Source organism: Myotis lucifugus, unplaced genomic scaffold (genome assembly GCF_000147115.1).
Source record: "Myotis lucifugus unplaced genomic scaffold, Myoluc2.0 scaffold_7, whole genome shotgun sequence".
NCBI classification, from domain to species: domain Eukaryota; kingdom Metazoa; phylum Chordata; class Mammalia; order Chiroptera; family Vespertilionidae; genus Myotis; species Myotis lucifugus.
The window spans coordinates 5,650,121-5,662,168 of record NW_005871055.1 but is presented as its reverse complement, the minus strand read 5'-3'; positions in this window follow the sequence as shown (position 1 = coordinate 5,662,168).

Genomic DNA, 12,048 nt, shown 5'->3' with positions numbered 1-12,048 from the left:
CAGGGATTGGGGAGAGGGAGGAGAGTAAGATAACCAGAGAAAAGGTCTGAAAAGCCAAAACTTTATCCAGCACAAGAAACTATGAACTGACATGTTTTCATATTTAACACTAACCACACAATTAACCATAAAGAACTCTTCAGATTTTTCTATTCCATTGGTTGCACAGGTCCCTTTAAGGTACGCTAAGGAGGGAAATGGATGAGTCACCACCAGAATGACAAAGCAGGAATGACATGGCAAACAAGTGTGCTCCAGTGTTTCACCCAGCGACATCCTCCAGCAATCACTTGTCGCAGAATATCAACTGCAGGAGGGAGGGAGAGCAGCATGCTAAAGAGGCAGTTCTTAGACAGCTGCTTTGTTGGGAGATCACAGTAGATCCCACTTTCAAGGGGATCAGAAGTTTTGTTCTCATCTGATCAGGCTGCCTTGACACAAATATTAGAGTAATGGTTTTTGCTTTCATATTAGAACACAGCTTTCAAATGCCATGCAAAGAACGGTGATTTTGCCAAGGGAGTTTCAGAGTTGTAAAAGACGTAGGCTTTTGTAACATCTTTTAAAACTAAAGCAGGACTGAGCTTTGTGTTCTTAATCCTGTGAGGAGGCCACATTCCTTTCTCTTCTCACCCCTCATGTCCCAGCTGCCAGACACAGCCAGCTCCCAAGGATTTATGATGTAAAGCTAACTCCATGCTTAGTTACACTCTGCATGGGTCTGGTGTCAAGGAGGTCTGGGAAGGAAAGTCTTTGACAATTGCTATGATGGACAGATATCACTGGTCAAGGGAAGGGTGCTTTAGGGAGGGCTGTTCATTTTATCAACAAATATGCGTTACCTACAGCAAAGCTAACATTCGGCTGTTATGCATCAATAATGTCATCACAACTAGTTCTTAAGATATCAAAATACTTCTCTACTGATTGGTAGCACGTCACTACCTTGAGCCTTCCTAGTACCCGCTCTGCCCCAGATATACCAACCCCTTCCCCGGCATTTCCTGAATTCCCTAAGGCCAAGTACCTACAAGATTCACACCTGGCCTCCAGGGACATCCAGGACTGTTTCAGTACCAGGGCTTGCATTGCGCAGAAAGGACAGTGCCGCTGACAAAGGTGTAAATATTTAGACAATGACCCTTGACTATAATGTCCCAGCACTAAGCTGAGAAACAAAAGCATAAAACTGTTATGTTTGTCTTTCAGGATCTCTCAGCCTGGTAGAGAACTGCCATGAAAAAGGCTCTGTGCTAAGCTCCAGGAATTTTGAGATGGTACCACTTTGGTGAAATTGATTTGCAACTTGGAAACTGAACATTATCATCATGCTAGAGTGGCTCAGGCTCTCAGAGACAGATTCATAACAGTCAAGCTCTCAAGAGGCCACTATATAAACCAAAATGACAATTTATTAATTTACAATGAGAAACAAGAACTTCTGAGCAGAGGTGACATTTGTGTCACCTTGACTAACACATTCTCTCCCAGTAGGAAACTAAATAGGAAGACAAATGAGTAGTAGGCTGAGTACATAGCCTTAATGGGATATTAAAGGGATGGTTTTAATGTCATTGGGTGTCAGATTTTCTTATACTCATGCCTTCACCTCCTTTTTGGGGGATGGACTTGACAAACAGACAGGACTGGATGTTCCTGTGAGCTCACCCATGTACATCCCCCCACCCACCTCAGGTTGGAAAATCCTTCCCCTCTGACTTTCACTTTCTCTTTCTGAGCAGATACCATCCTTAGCTTGATGTGTTCTGTCTTTAGATTTGTTAGTACCACCAACTGGGCTCCAACCAAACTTTGCTTGTTTCCTGTCCCTGGCTTGGAAGCCCCAACTCACATCCTGCTGATGGGATTGGATTGTTATCATTTAACTCACTGGTTCTCGGTTTGGGTTAAACTTTGAAGGCATCTGAAAAATCTTTAAAAATACTGATGCCTGGTTCCTCCTCCCAGAAATTCTGATTTAATCGATACAAGGTGCCGTTTGGGCCTTAGACTTTTTTAAAGCTCCCCAAAATGTGCATCCAGAATCTAGGGCTCCTCCTGAAGAACGGAAATTCAAAGAAAAGAGCTTTGATTTTGAGCAGAGCTTGAGAATCACTGATTTAATCCTCCGACTTGGAAGATACCTTGACCTGCACAAGCTTTTAATACATGCCAGTGCCCTGGTCCCACTTAAGATGCTGAGTTATTTGGTCTGGGTGGGAGCCAGGCGTGGGCATTTTTACAAATCTCCCCAGATGATTCAGATTGCAGCCAGGGTTGAGAGTCAATGGTCTAAACATTAATTTACTGAGCTTATTGTATCAATTCCTCCTAGGACAGTGATCGGCAAACTGCGGCTCGCAAGCCACATGCGGCTCTTTGGCCCCTTGAGTGTGGCCACGAAGTTTCAATCGCACTGTACGTGCGCGCTCGCACGTGGTATTTTGTGGAAGAGCCACACTTAAGGGGCTGCAGTTTGCCGACCACTGTCCTAGGACATGGCATTGCACAGAGGGGAACATAGGCGATACATTGAGGGAAAGGTCTGTAGAGGTTTTCCCAGAGGAACAGCAGGCCCCTGTGCGTGTAAGGCTTGTGGCATCAGCAGGAAGGAGACCTGGACAGGATGTAGTAGAGGAGCTCAGAGCAGGTATCTTTAAGTCCATACCAAATTTATGATATCTCCTTGCCACGGACAAGGATTGGGATATATAATCTTAGGGCCATTTTCTACTGTATCTTAGAGTTACTTCAATAGAAGTCAATGAAGTCACCGAGTGTGCTTGAGGAAACTGGCCTGCTGCATACTTTTCTATAAGGAACCTGGCTTCCTTGGCTTCTTTGAGTCCTCTTTTGGCCCATCTTCTGCACCCCTCCACTTGAGTCCCCTGCTTTCTGAAGGTTGCCACCTTGAGAGAGGCTGGGCTACATTTTGGAACATATTCTCTTTAGCATATCTATGGTTAGCAGAGATGTGAGAGACTGGAGAGTTCCAGCCTGTCATCTTTCAAAATAAGTTAAGGATTTTCAATGTTTTTCATAATTCCCTAATTTCCTGCTGTCATTTTTAATGTTTCCATTGTGCATTAAAACCCATTTGAGCTTTCCAGGTGTTTGCAGCCTTGTCTGATTGCCGGGCATCTGGGAAAGCCATCAGCTCCACTTTGTAAGCAACCTGAAATAAAATGCATTCCTAGGAAAGGAAAAGGCAGTGGGCGGGGCCACGGGCTACTCCAGTGCCTCCGCCCTTCTTTCTCCTGGGACTGTCAGTCACAGGACTTGGAACTAAATGATTTTGACGAGGGGAATAGAGCAGGGCTACCGTATATGGTTGAGCAGGTGACACACAATTCCAGGGGAGTCACTGACACAGCATTCTCTGGTCATGGCACCTCAGCCACCGTCCCCCACCGCCCTAATCAGCAGTCCTTGCAAAGCACGGTTCTGAAAGCATTTCAGCTCTTTGGTGGCCCCAGATTTCAGTTGCATTTGTGCCTCTGAGACAGCAGCACCGGAAGAGTCCCTTGTTTCTCTGGGCTTATTGTTCATCAAGGAATTAATAGGTGCTTTCCAGCCTCAGCAGGATTCCAAAGTCACTTTGTCTAGGCCTCTGGGAGCCCAGCTGTTTGGATGATTGAAACAATTTCTATATCCTCTCTCTGATAGAATAAAGGGAACATTAATTTAAAGATTTCAATAGCCAGATCTGAAGCTGACTTCTTCTCTCTGGCCCTCTGATTTACAAATTACAGATTTGGCGATCCCTTGGAGCTATTTCCCAGCTTATTCGAATAAAGATCCAGTATCTCTCAGAAAACAACTATGAAAGAAACCCCCACTATAAGGCATCTCTCTATATATCATGCAAAGAGACACCCTGTTCAGCTGATTATGATCATATAAATATCCATAATTCAAAATGGTCATATAAAGTATCCCTCTTTCTCACTATAACTGATAAACTTCAAATAAGGATTGTCTTTGTCTTCAAAACCATTAGTCTGTGTGAACACAGGATTTACTACATTCGCAGGGTCATATATGTATCATTGCCTCATAGATCTCATATTTAATTGGTCGCAGCAAGATGCTTCCTCACATTTCCAGTTGCTGCACTGTAAGATAAGCCCCGATGAAAGAGAATCGGATTCTTATTATATTTATAGATATCCAGTACAGTGGACATGTGAGAGATACTTCAGGTCCATATTGATGATATTTATTTGCTCTTTATTGAAACTAACAAAATTTTTCGGGAGGCAACTGTGTTAGCACTTTGTTCTTGCCTTTCTTTAACATGCATCCCCCACCCCCTTTTAAAAAAGACAACCTCTTCTAATTTCTTGATGTTACCCTAGAACAGTGATGGCGAACCTATGACACGCATGTCAGAGGTGACACGCGAACTCATTTTTTTGGTTGATTTTTCTTTGTTAAATGGCATTTAAATATATAAAATAAATATCAAAAATATAAGTCTTTGTTTTACTATGGTTGCAAAGATCAAAAAATTTCTATATGTGACATGGCACCAGAGTTAAGTTAGGGTTTTTCAAAATGCTGACACGCCAAGCTCAAAAGGTTCGCCATCACTGCCCTAGAAGGTCCATGAAGATTTTCATTTAGAACCATAGACTTTTAGAGCCATCAGACACCCTAGAGACCATCCAACTGACACCAAAGCCTAAGGTAACACAGCAAGTCTGTGTCAGGGAACACCCAGGTGCCTTTGACTATGTTACCCCTGAAGACCCCCCCAACTGTCCACCCTATCGTTACAAACAACCCTAGTTGAAGCTGGACCACATTTTGAGTAATATACCGAATTTCACTAGTCCATGTCCAAACCAGCTAAGCCAGGACCTCCTCGTCCTCTACAATCTGTCTCCTGATATTTCTGAAGTCTCCATATCCTCATGGGCAAATTTCCTCCTGCAGGTGCTGCTGTCTGTGCCACAGACTGGGAAGCAGTGGTGCGCTCAGGGTGCTACAGTTGCCCTGGCTCTGCCCCTCTCAGGGTCTCTCTCACCTTACAGTTGTACTGGAAGCTGCTTTCCCAGAGGCTGAGGGATCTTCTCTGTAAAGGACTCACATGAGAGCCTTGTGTGAGTAGTGTGTGAATATGAGGGTGGGGGTGAGGGGGAAAGATCAACCAAAGGACTTGTATGCATGCATATAAGCATAAGTGATGGATGTGGACAACAGGGGGTGAGGGTGAGGGCAGGATTGGGGGGATGAGGGGACATTGGGGGGATAAGGACACATTTGTAATATCTTATTTAATAAAGGGAATAAAAAGTGTGAATGTGTTGTCCATAAGACAAAAGCGAGTGGCAAACACTCTGCTATACTCAGAACTTTGATGACAAGGTGCATGCAAGCTCCTGCTTCCCTTAGAATGAGTTCTTTCCAGAAGGCTTCTCAGTTCTTCACTTGGATAAATATCTTCTAGGCCCATCCCAGCAGCTGACAGTTGAACCCCAGCTAGATGCAAGGTGGATCTCTATTATACTAATAATTTCCTTCTTCTACATCATGATAATTGGGTGCTGAAGAGTCCAGTTGGCTTGTGAGGTGGGATTGTGAGCTGACCTTTGTTATGAGTGCAAGCTAAAGTAAGACTCTTGCTCTCTATCCCTTTATTTCCCATCCTGGTAGCTTTCCCAACCTGTTCCACTGGTAGACAGGTGCAGACCCAGGCTTTGTGGGGCCTAAAGCTTATATAATTTTTGGTACCATTTTTAGTAAAAAGAATATAAAATGCCAAATATAAAGTCAGTACAAAAATAAATATTAATTTAGAATGAGAAAAGGAATCACAACAAATTTTAAAGTTTAAAAATCTGAGCAATAATGAAAGCACTCTAAAAATTATATATTTTTGATATATATATATATATATATATATATATATATATATATATATATAGATTTCAGAGAGGAAGGGAGAGAGAGAGAGAAACATCAGTGATGAGAGAGAATCATTGATCGGCTGCCTCCTGTATGCCCCTCACTGGGGATTGAGCCCACAACCCAGGCTTGTGCCCTGACCAGGAATCGAACTGTGACCTCCTGGTTTATAGGTCGACTCTCAGCCACTGAGCCACACTGGCCAGGCAGCTGCATATTTTTTAATTGCTTCTTTATAGTACCATGATTTTGTACTGTCATTTTCTACAGTGATAATAGATAATTCAGTCTTTCCCTTAGCATGATTGATGGGAAAAAATTTATTGATAGAAAAGTTTCTTTTGGTCTCACATTAATTGGTCATGTCATGTAAACTTTTAGGATTGGGAGAACCTCTAACACATTTCTTTCATATATAAGCTGTAAAATTTCAGGACAGTTCAAGTTTGCATAGTAACTAATCTTCAATACTCTTGGGATTGGTGACACTCATTAATTGGGGTTATGGGAAGGTTCCATGCAAGTGGGGATGGGGTCCTAAAGCTTAAGCCTCCTTTACCTCCTACCCTGGCTGCTCTAGAAAATCAGTAGAAAAATGTCCACCAAATTCCCTCTCCTCCCTGTCCCTTCCCCACCATTATGCTGTGGCTGGGGCTGCAGCCATTGCTCAGATAGAACTAAAGTAGCTCAGAATGTGTGAGTACATTGGCAGTTGTGGCAGCGATAAAGAAACTGGAATCAAGCTGAGATTTTTTTTTTTACTGATGCTTAAAGCACTTCCAGTTAATAAGTAGATACATTTATGATGAATCAAGTCACTAAGCAAATGTTAGAAATGAATTAAAGTTCTTATGGCCTCATGCTCACTATGTCTTTTCTTCCTGAATTGAGCAGTTTTCAAACCATGCTGCACTGACCTCTGTTTCCATAGAGGTTCCTTGCATGCTACCTAGAGTGAAGTGAGGGGGGTGGGGGGGAGGTGGTAGAGTGGCAAGGGAGGGTGGAGCTCAGTGGGCAGGGCTCTGGGCCCCCAACCCCCAAGCAGATTCAATCAGATTCAACTGTTTTATATATTGAGGCTTATGAAAGATTTCCATTAAATGGAAGTGTTTTGCTTAAAAGGTAAGTTTGACAATTTTTCCCAATCAGTTTATTTTCACAAGAAACAAGCATTATGTACCCTAGATTTTTATTCTTTGCCTTTTAAAAAAATTGTCAAATTATTTGCCAATAATTACTAATGAAAGCAATTAATGCAATTAAATGATTTTTATGTTTTCACTACTTTATGTTCATATAATAGGATGTCAGTTTGTTTCAGGACTGCATTATTTCTGCTTCACTTTTAATTTTCCTTTCAAAGTGCAATTGTTTGAATAAAAACTGTTTTGTTTCATTACTTAACACAGATACTCTGGGAACATCAAAATTTCTTAGTACAGCAGGGACACATCCACTGGCTGGCATATAATAAGTTGTTGTTTTTTTTTAACTTTCCTTTTTAGCTCAAAGAGTTATTCCTGTATTCACTTGAGGTTTGCCCTAGTATTTTCTCTGTATTTCTTTATCAAGCTCTACATTTTGCCAACTCTTCCATTTAACTGTTTACCTTTGTAAAGTAATTTGCGAATGAGAAATGATTAGCAGTTTTCAGATTTTGTTGGTTTCTCTTTTTTTAAAGGTCATAGGACATGTATTACCTTTCACTCTTTCTTCTTCCTTATCTTCAAGAACCAGCCAGGAATTACATACTGAAGGCAATTAGTAAGTCAATTTATACTTCAACAAGTAGATACTTGGACAACGTGGTACTTCTGATTCCAAGTTTTCCTTTCTGTTTTTTGTGGGTTTTTTCCCCCTCTTCCATGGGTTCCCTAGTGGCTGATTTTGGTTCCTTCTCTTATTCTACATGTTCTACCTGGGAAATCTCACCCACTACCATTGGTCCAGCGTTACATGTGCAAGAATATCTATTTATTTCTGAAGCTGTGTCTACTTTCTTGAGTTCAAGACCCATATTTTTAATGACTAATGAGTTCGCCAAGAAGTCCCCAGTGACTCAAACACAACATGTCCATATTAAACCACTCTGCAATAAAGAATAAATTTGCCACCACATAATGGGATAAACCATTGCGTTTACTCTATAACATTATTTTAGGGGGGTGAAATATAATACCAATTTATTTAATCTATATATAAAAGTGTAATATGCAAATCGACCGAATGGCAGAATGACTGGTAGGCTATGATGCGTGCTGACCACCAGGGGGCAGATGCTCAATGCAGGAGCTGCCCCCAGCCTGCAGGCTCCAATTGCCTGATGGGGAACGGGGAACCAGGGGTGGGTGGTGGCAAACACAGGTGGTGCCGGGGCCCAGATCGCCCCACACACAGAGGGCAACTGGCAGCAGTGGGGGGCGGGGCCAGCTGCCGGCAGCCAGAGAAGATTGGCCCTGATCACAGGCCAGGCCTAGGGACCCTACCCGTGCATGAATTTTGTGCACCAGGCCTCTAGTATTCTAATAACTATTTTTCAAAGTCAGACAAATTCATAATAGTAAGAGCAGGTTTAAAAGAAAACAGCTATTAATAGAAATAATTTGTTATACTTTAATTGAGGTAGTCAAACCAAGCAGTTGGTCGTTGTGATAAAGGTTTGTCAGCCCTCTGAGGGTCCAATAGTCAATCCTCTGGTAGGGATCCAGGTACATGCCCAATCTGTGTCATGAATCATATTTATAATACTATAAAAAATGGAACATATTTCCCCTGTTAGAGATCCTAGTTTTGAAAAAAAATTGAAAACCTAGAGAAACATCTCTTTTGATTAAAATTTGGAATAAAACACCTCTTCACAGGAGACATACTTCATGTGTCTAAAAGTCAGATTGTGTTCATCCCTTTATAGGCATTCACTTATCCCGCAGGTATTTGCCACGTGCTTTCTTCTACCAGGCCCAGTTCTAGATGCTGGGATACTTTGGAGAATAAGGCAGACAAGGGAGCCTACCTTCAGGAAGCCAGTAAACAAGTACATAAACACATAAGCAGCATGACTTCAAAGAATAGTCAGTAAGGTGGGGAGGTGAAGCAGAACAAAGGAAGGAATGTGCCGGGTGGGTGGGCTGCTGTTTCACCTAGAGAAGTGAGGGAAGGACTCTCTGAGAAAGCAACCTTTGGACAGAAGCTTGAGTGAAGTGAGAGTGAGCTACACAGCGATCTGGAGGAAGAGCATTCAAATTTATGATAGTTATGAGAGCTGTTGATGAAGAAGCTCATATTTTACCATATCACAAATTTGATTTTTAATATTCTAATAACTATATTTTAATGTCATTGTAGCCTTTGTAATCTTATGTATTTTATATTATGCATTTAAAAACTTTCTTCTGAGGAAACTTCATTAGATTTCCAAGTACCTGGGAAAGACAGATTGATAAAAATGTCTGTCTGGCCCTGACCGGTTTGGCTCAGTGGATAGACTAGAGCGTCAGCCTGTGGACTGAAGGGTCTCAGGTTCAATTCCAGTCAAGGGCATGTACCTTGGTTGCGGGCACATTCCCAGTGGGGGGTGTACAGGAGGTGGCTGATTGATGTTTTTCTCTCATTGATGTTTCTAACTCTCTATCCCTCTCCCCTCCTCTCTGTAAAAAATCAATCAAGTATATATATATTTTTTAAAATGTCTGTCTGCACTTGCTGGGAATTCAGAAAAAGTACATAAATATGTTGTGTATTCTTGAACTAAAAACAAAGAAAAACAACAACAACAACAACAAAACCCTTTTCTTCTGAAAGGCGATCCATAGGCTATACCAAACTGTTGAAGGGATCCATGGCACAGAAAAGACCAGAGAAAAGCAAGTGTTAGAGAAAAGCAAGAAGGCAGAATGACTGGAGTGAAGTAGTAGCATTTTAGTCAATGACCTTGGCAGGGTAGGTGGGGCCAGGTATTCCAGGTTAGATAGGCCATGCTAGAGAGTTGGGGGTTTACATTAAGGACAATGGGAAGTTATTGGAGGCTTTTGAACAGGGAGGCAATATGATCCGATTTAAGCATTAGGTCAGCAGCCAAGGGCAGGAGGCGACCCGGAGATCAGGGGAAGGTGATGCCCCATCACACCTCTGCTGCTGCTACTGCCAGCAGCGCAAGCCTCGGCCGGCCCTGGTTACCTGAGCCTCAGGCAGCCCTGGGCAGCTGGGCAGCTGCCATCCGAGGCTTGCCTGCATCTCGGGCGTTGGCTGGACAGCCACCTTCTGACGCTTGCCTGTGCCTCAGGCCGGCTCTGAGCGGCTGGGGGGCTGAAGGGACTGGAGGACTCTGGAGGCAGGCATATGGCCTTGCCATGCACCTGCCGCTTCAGCGGGGCTGAGGGGACTGCGTGCCACCATCTTGTGGCTGTGGGTGCCTCTATCTTTGAGGGTGTGGCAGTCAATTAACATATTCCCTCCTTATTGGCTGTGGGCACCGCCATCTTTGAGGGCGGGGCAGTCAATTAGCATATTCCCTCCTTATTGGGTGTGGGCACCGCCATATTTGTGACAGTGTGAGGGTCAATTAGCATATTTCCTCTTTATTAGATAGGATGCCTTAGCACAATGCAACAAAATATTTTCAGAACACAAATAATAATAGGGGAACAGAGTAGTATGCCACGACTTCTAGAACTCCACCTGAAGCTATGATTTAGCCATGGACTGGGTCCTAGATTTAAGGAATTGATATTTGTGACAGGTAGACTGTGGTTGGCCTTTAAGCCTTTTATGTTCTTGGGCAAGTTGTTTGGCCACTTTTGCTCTTTCTTCTTTTTTTTCTGTCTATAAATTGAAATACGCACTGTTGACCTATTTTACAGGAAGATTGTGAAAAATCTCACATATCCAAAGAGGGAAAATGGACCAGAATTTGCTTTACAATATCAAGGTGTTAAACATCAGGGTGGGACTTTACCCAGTTCTGTATTCAGTATGGCTCTTATTGGGACCCTGAGATAACAGGTCTGAGTCTTTAGTATATGATTCTAACAGGCTCTGTTCTAGACAAAAATGTGGGAGAACAATTAGTTGTTAGCTGCTCCAGGGTCTTTTTTAGGCACTTTTATTTATTTTATTTTTAAAATTAATGTTTATTGTTGAAAGTATTATAGATGTCCCCTTTGTTTGTTTATGGTTTTTCTTTTCCTATTGACCCCCTCCACCCCACACCCGCCCCTCCCAGGCCTTTAACACTCTATTGTCTGTGTCCATGGGCTGTGCATATGTGCATATATGCATATATGCATATAAGTTCCCCGGTTAATCACTCTCCACCTACCCCAACTTCCCTCTGAAATTCGTTAGTCTGTTCCATGCTTCTATGTCTCTGGATCTATTTTGTTCATCAGTTTATTTTGTTCATTAGATTCCACATATGAGTGAGATCATGTGTACTTATCTTTCTCTGTTTTTTAGGCACTTTTAGCTTTACTTTGTCAGGCCTCATATGGGTTTCCTGAGTCTGACTTCTCCAAGGGTCCCACATGCTGACCACCTTTCCCAAAACTCTTCCCCCAATATATAGTTAGGCTTCTATTTCCCATTCCCTGAGGGCTGTGCCTTAGAAATGTACCAACTCTTTGTCCCTACATCCCTCACCAATGGGCACAGAGCCTGTGGGAGTTGTGGGAACAACCCAGTGCTTACTGGATAGAAATGAGAGCTCTGACCTTGTTTCTCATGCCTCCCATTGAATGTAACTCAGTGTGTTCCCCCTGTTCCCCTTCCCTGTTGTACAGCTGGTACCAGATCCCGGTCTCCTCCAGCTGCACTGAACTTTCCCAAGTCATAAGACACAGATACGGGAAGATCTTTGGACGAGGAGGCAATGACTTGGGCTTTGGCTCTGCCACTGCAAACCTAGAGCAGGTCACTTAAATGCAGTCTAACCTTCCACTTTGGGAAAACTCACAGACTAGGCGAGCTCTAAAGCTCTTCTCACTCAACTATACCACAGTCTACTATGAGGGATCAAACCTTGGGTAAAATGTCAGTGGGTGTTAACTGGGCTAATATATGTTCCCTCTTCCCAGTCACATATTTGCATTTTACCTGAGGATTTGGTCTTCCTTTATTCCAAGGTTGTTTTTTTTTCCCCAG